Source organism: Python bivittatus, unplaced genomic scaffold, assembly GCF_059951505.1.
Source record: "Python bivittatus isolate LINGU-HERP-01145 unplaced genomic scaffold, Pbiv_v1 ctg000020_np1212, whole genome shotgun sequence".
Classification (NCBI taxonomy): domain Eukaryota; kingdom Metazoa; phylum Chordata; class Lepidosauria; order Squamata; family Pythonidae; genus Python; species Python bivittatus.
Genome location: NW_028277030.1, coordinates 48,179,458 through 48,186,309, shown reverse-complemented (window position 1 = coordinate 48,186,309; position 6,852 = coordinate 48,179,458).

The window sequence follows — 6,852 nt, the reverse complement described above, 5'->3', positions numbered from 1 at the left end:
CCCTTTAAAGCGATGTTCGCTTCCTTGTTCTTACTCAACTTGCTCTGAGATGGCTCTTGGGCAATCAGATCGGATGCCTAGGGGTCGGAGGAGTGATATGTATGATTAAGTTATGTACAGTATTCGAGCAGTGGTTCCTTCGGTGAAAGTAACACCTCCAGGCATAAAACAGGGCTTTACTAATAGATTTGTAGAGGTTGCTTTTCGGTCAAGCTTTTCATCTGAAAGCTCCATGAGTTCCAGTAGTTTAAGCCCACTGGACTCTAAGATTCCCAGGACTTGGAGACCTTCCATTCAAAGAAGAGTACACTAGGTTAATGTTTTACAATAGCCCTGCAACATCAATTAGATTTCAAGATAGACACTTTTCTCCAGCCAGCCAATGGCAGTTGTCTCCTGTTGGGAAAGAGGGTTCTGTTGGCTATGGGTTCTAAAGCACTGCAGGTGAAGGGCTTCCAAGAATTTGAAACCCCTGGTAACCTCTTCAGAAGAAAATCATCGGACAAGCATACTTCATTTAAAGTTTTCATGGTACATTTTATCTCCCCTATTACTCTCCGAAATGACACTCGTATAAGTTATATGATGACATTTCCACATCCTTTGCTCTTCCTTATGAGACCATGGAAAGTGAAGCACTGAACCAAGAGATTGTGCTGATTTATTTTTAAGTATATTTTATTGAACTAAATGAGACTTGATCACAAGCATGTGATAGGCCTGATGGATGCATCACTCAAAATCACTATCACTTAAAATCTGTTGTCATGAGGGCCACGTGGTAGAATATTGTTAGAGGGCATATTTACTAGAGCATATTAACAAAGCGCTTGTAGTTAAGTCTCGAGAGGATGTGGGTTGCACAGCAGGTGTCAGACCACAGATAAAATGATGCCCTACTTTGAAAAGGGGAAGGGGAATGGTTTTGAGGTACTCAGAAACCATTGAATAGCCTTGTTATGAGACCACCTACGACCCTAGTGTAACCAAAAGCTAATTAACATAGTAAAATGCACACCCCTAAGGTGGAAGTTTTAGAAAACATAGAACATGCTAAGCTTATTATGGGATGTTAGTATGTAATGTGGAATCAAGTGCATCTGCGCAACAGTGTAACCAATAATGTTTTTTTTTTACATGCCGACTTCTCTATTTTTGAAAAGGATAAAGATTGATGTAAAACTTTGCTCAAGGTTCCTCTCCTTGGAGAGACAGGACCCTTTTTGCTGAGGTGCTTCAATAAAAAGAATAAAAGGATTCCCCAACTCGGTGTGTTGATTGGACCTTGCGTGCCGAGTAGACGAACCTGCCACTCTTTTGTGGCCAACAGTCATTCTCTCAAATAAGCTAATAATATTGGTTTGCACAGAGGTGCCATATAGGTCACAATTCATTTTAGTGATTGGGAAAGCAAAGAGTATTGGGCTTTTACATCAAAAATGTACGAGTTGGCTTTTGGGTGGCATGCTGAGAAAATGTGGTCGAGAAAGAAGTGGTTGAATTAGGACAAAAATGGATTTTGATTTCATTTCATTTACATGTACCTTTCATTACAACTATATATATGATTAGCTTCCAGTTATGTATTTAATAATTGTCAGCCATCATATAAAAAAGTACAATTTGGTAAAAACTTTTCAAGGTCTCTGGGGATCACACTCAGTTGGAGTCATGGGTTGTATATTTGCTTTATTTTATTTCAAAACATTTGTTTCTTGTTATCACCAGTGCCTTGAAAGCAGCTTATGTCATGCTAACAAATCATGTTGCTCAATCCTCAAATTACGTTCTCAGGCATTTTGAGAAAATCACCTCTATTGCAACATAGTGTCTATAAATGTAAGAAACGTCTTTCAGACCTACCCATCAACTTCCAATGCACTAGAAGGATAAATTATTAAAGAAAAGGTCAGAAAATAAAAATCATACAAAAAGAGATATTTGGTGGTGAAAGCAACATGATTCTATCATCTCCATATGTACGCTCAACTGCTTTTTATTACACGTATGTATTATATAAAATATTAAAGGAACTAGTACAGTCATTGTTAAATCCAAGTTTCAGTTTAACACAGAAAAATCACTTTCCAAAATCACTCTGTATGGAAAGAAAAATCAGGTAATTTTGGAAATATGTAGTGTATGATGGATAATTTAGAAATTGAGATTATTTGATGATACTAAGTTTGAGTTTGGTCAACTTTCTCTGAATCTTAAACAATTTTATAGTTTCACCTGTAGCTCCCAAAGGTGAAATCCTTTTATCTCAGATGACTGGAAAACAGTACAATGGTCCACCACTGGAGGGTTTTGTTTTCTTTTTAATGTGCAGGGAAAGGTAGGAAGCTCAAGGAAAGAAAAACATAATTAAGAAAAAAAGATGTCTGGCTGGTTTTGAATCATTAACCTATTTACAAAGCAAGTGCTACAGCCATTGCACTATTATAGCGCTCATTGTAAGAATAGGTCTGAAAGACGTGAAAAAGAAACAGGACAGTAATTTGGGGGGCAGTAAAGTCGCTTGTTGTGACTGCATGTATATGTCAAGTGACCCACCTACAGGAAGAAAAGTTGCTTTTTTGGAAGAGAATAATGGAAAGGTGCAGCAGCGGGATGCATCCAGTGGGATGACATGATAGCTGCTATTCAGACAGAATACTTTGCAAGCTGTTGTTTTTGCAAATGTTTCAATCCAGATAGGATTTTCTTAAGTCAGAGTCAAGCCTTCATGAGCATCTTAAATGGTAAGTGGGGATATGCTCTGAGTCAACACCATTCCGCTTGTCTCTATTTAGGTCCCCTAACACAATAATAGGGAAGCAAGCTATACAGTAAGAATAACCTTTACAGCTGTACTTTCCTTTAGAGTTGAGGTATTTACTTGAAAGCGCTACCTACCTTAGATTTGATATTGACCTGAAATCAAAGCTTCTGCATATGTGTTTGTATTAAATTTTACTTCCTCATTGGAGTGTTTAATGACTGTTGCCTGATGTTCTAATAAAAACACACTGATATGAATCAGGTCCTATAGAATACAGTGAGCTCAATTTAATTTCATTGCAATAGAATAGAATAGAATAGAATAGAATAGAATAGAATAGAATAGAATAGAATAGAATAGAATAGAATAGAATAGAATAGAATAGAATAGAATAGAATAGAATAGAATAGAATAGAAATCTTTATTGTCATTGTACTACTTGTACAACAAAATTAAATGCCACCCCAGTGCAGCTTTAAAAATATAAAAACCACAGAACACATAAAACACATAACACACATAAAACACATATAATATTGCACTCCCATGTGCCTGTGCTACAAACTTCCAGAGTCCCATCTCCTCTCCTTAAATTGCAGCGTTACAAACTGTGCAAGCCATTTTTATCCTCCCTGTCTCTGTCAGCTGGAGTCAGAAACCAACTATATATGCAGTGTGAGGTCTGAAAAGGGAAGCACTTCTAACTAACCTTCTTGCTCTGACTAATTTGTGCATCATTTGGTCTGGAATGGAGATATGCTGATGGCAAATACTTCACAGGCAGATGCATCATGCAGGGGTTCCCCCCCTTCACAGGTTAAAACTATCTGTCATGTATCTCTGGGGTTAAGATCAGGATTCCAACTCAGAGTTTCAAATGCAAATAAACTCTCATTTTGGAAATTAAGTACTGTGTGTGCTATTACTGTTGTTATAGGTTTGCTTCATGCACATTCATACACTTTGTTTAATTGCAGCATGAATATTTCTAGTCCCCAGCTGAAGACCAGACATTCTGGTTCTGTGATTGTTGCAATAAGGATTGAGACAATGTAATTACAAGTTAGGTTGGATAAAGCATAAACAAATTGCTGAGTTATTGGCTACCAAAATACCCCATAGGGTCCCCGGTGAAATGCAATTAAGTCAGTTTTGTTTTTACCTGTGACTATGAATGAAAATTATGGATCACCCCTTTTGCCATCATAACTGCAATCTCATATTTTCATGTAATGTGCTATGATAGATATTTCCTATAAACCTTTATGTAAAAAATGTAGTTCTTCATGTTTCACAATCTATTAGCTAGGAGTAGAAAACAATCTAATAACTATTCTGGAGTCAGAAGTGTACAAAGTATTCCAGGTTAAGGTGGGTTAAGACATAATAGTTGCTGTTTTTTATTTGAGATATTTATGTGTTTTTGCAACATGAAAAAAACTGAGATAGAAACATAACTCTCACTTTTTACCATATGTCTATTCTGTTTTTCCACCCTGTTGTTTCTAATGTATAGCTTTTAGATCTAGTCCAAGGTATTGCTCAGAAAAATCAGATCTTTTCAAATAACACTTTACATAAACTTCATGTTTGAGGGCATATTTTGCAGAAAACCTGCATGCTTGTTACCCTTTTTTAAATATGCCTTTCTCAGAATGGGCATTTTCAGATGAAATGTTTCATGGAACCCCCAGGGTCCCAACATGGTCTTCCATTTACAACCCCTCTAAACTTTCCAGTTGCCACTTTTTACCCAAAACAAAAACTTTTGGGGAGGAATGAGGGTGTATTTGCATAATGCATTTTGAATAGTCATGCTGGAAGCCATCCAAATGGAGGAAATCAGGTTTGTGATTCTTCATTTGTGGCTTCCCATTGAGGGTCCCGAGCACAGAGTTGCAGTTTTAGTGAGTACAGAACTCTGTAATGTATGGACAGATTGTTATCTATTAGCTTGGCATGATATAAAGTAATAATTGTGTATTATTAACTCTTGCTAAAAAAAAATGTTTTTCTACCATACTTGATATTATCTTTATATATTTTATCACTCTTTATCAATATACATATATTATTGATGATGTGTAAATCTAATTTAGGGGAATTTCTCATACAGTTTTCAAAATGCCTTAATGATTGCTTTTCTTAGTGTTTGTCCTGCATGGTTGCAGGGTCCCTTGGTTTTGCCCAGCACTCGCCTAGCTTTTGCAGCAAAGGTCTCCATGCCTGATGCAACAAGAATCAGCCATCTTGTCCCAGAGCCTGACCCTGATTAAAGTGGAGAGAGCGTCTGGCACCAGATCACCCAACTGGTTCTGGGCCTAAAGCAGGAGTAGAACTTGGGTCTCCCTGCTCCTGGTAGCGCACCTTATTCACTACACTGACTCTCATTTTAAAATATCTCAGAATTTTTAATCTTTCAAGAATGTATGTGTATGAGGCTGAAGAGATAGATGAAGATGAATTTAAGAGGTTACCGACAGAAAGAAACAACATGAAACTGAGTTATGAAACCATATTAAAAAAAACGAACTCTTCACCACAACAACAAATAGCAGGCAGGACTCTGACTGAAAACAAACTATATCTGAAGCAGCTTTCATCTACAAAACAGGGCATATTCATTTGCAATGTTCTGATAACTTGAATGGTCCCAGAGAACATGCCTCACTGGGCTCGGGTGCAAGTCTCAGGAACTAGATGGTGACTGTCAACAAGTAAAAGTTCCTTGAACTTCTGCAGGAGCTTGCTGCTTTCATCATCCTTAATATGTTTACCTATATTCTTTATATTGTTTAAAATTCAATGAATGTTACATGCATGCCCAGAGTCTAGAACTGGGCTGGTATATAAATCATGTGAAATACAATTAATACATTGTACTGACCCAAAAGGAAGTTTCTATGTCTGTTTCCCTAGGATCTACAGTGGTACCTCGGGATACGAACTTAATCCGTTCCGTGACTCTGGGCATATCCTGAGTTGGTCGTAACCCGACGCAAATTTCCCCATAGGGTTCAATGTAAATCCAGTTAATCCATTCCACCCTCCGAATTTGGTCGCACCCCGAAGCAAATTTTCCCATAAGGTTCAATGTAATTACCGTTAATCCGTTCTGGCGTCCGCGGACCACGCGTCAGGGGCGGGAGAACGGCCGGGCGCCGCGGCGGGGTGGGAGAACGGCCGGGCACCGCGTGGCGGGGCGGGAAAACAGCCGGGCGCGGCGCGGCAGGAGAACAGCCGGGCGCCACGTGGCAGGAGAACAGCCGGGCGCCACGCTGCACAGCAGGAAAACGGCCAGGCGCCGTGCCATGCGGTGGGAAAATGGCCACGGACCATGTGTCAGGGGTGGAAAAATGGCCGCGGACCACGTGTCAGGGCGGAAAAATGGCCGTATCCCGAGGCGGAGTTCGCACATCGAGGTAAATTTTTGTGGCCGGAGCTGGTCGTAAACTGAAAAGTTCGTTAGTAGAGGCGTTCGTATCCCGAGGTACCACTGTATAGTTAAAAACTGTGGCACTGCTTATAATACTAACATTTTATGTTATTTTTGAATTGCTCATGTTATTTAATTTAAAGCCATATTTTAGATTTCTTACATATTTTGGTTTTTAATCAGAGCTGAATTGGTTATTTGCTTAGAGGAAACAGTGCTGAGGCCACTATTAAAGCTACTGTAATTACAGTGATTTCTAATAAACACCATCAACTGCTTATTTTTATTTGTTAGAATTCAATTTCAGGAGCTCAAGGCAGCAAACACAGAACTCTCTCCTTAGTTCTTTTCCACAATAACCCTCTGAGATAGGTTGGGTAAGAGAGCGGGACTAGCCCAAAGTCTCCCAGCAAGTTTTCATGGTTGAGGTAGACTTGAACCCAGGTCTTCCCACCCCTAGATTAACTTCTTAAACACTATACCACACTGGTTGTAAGGTCATTCTTGCCTAAAGTGTTTGACCATATGGTAGTTTTTTAATTTTAAGTCATGTTGGATGGTGGTGCTTACTTAAATTAATTAAATTAATTTAAATTTGGGGGGATTAGGCAATCCCATGAAACCTTGAGGGAGAGGAGGCATTGCCTGGAAT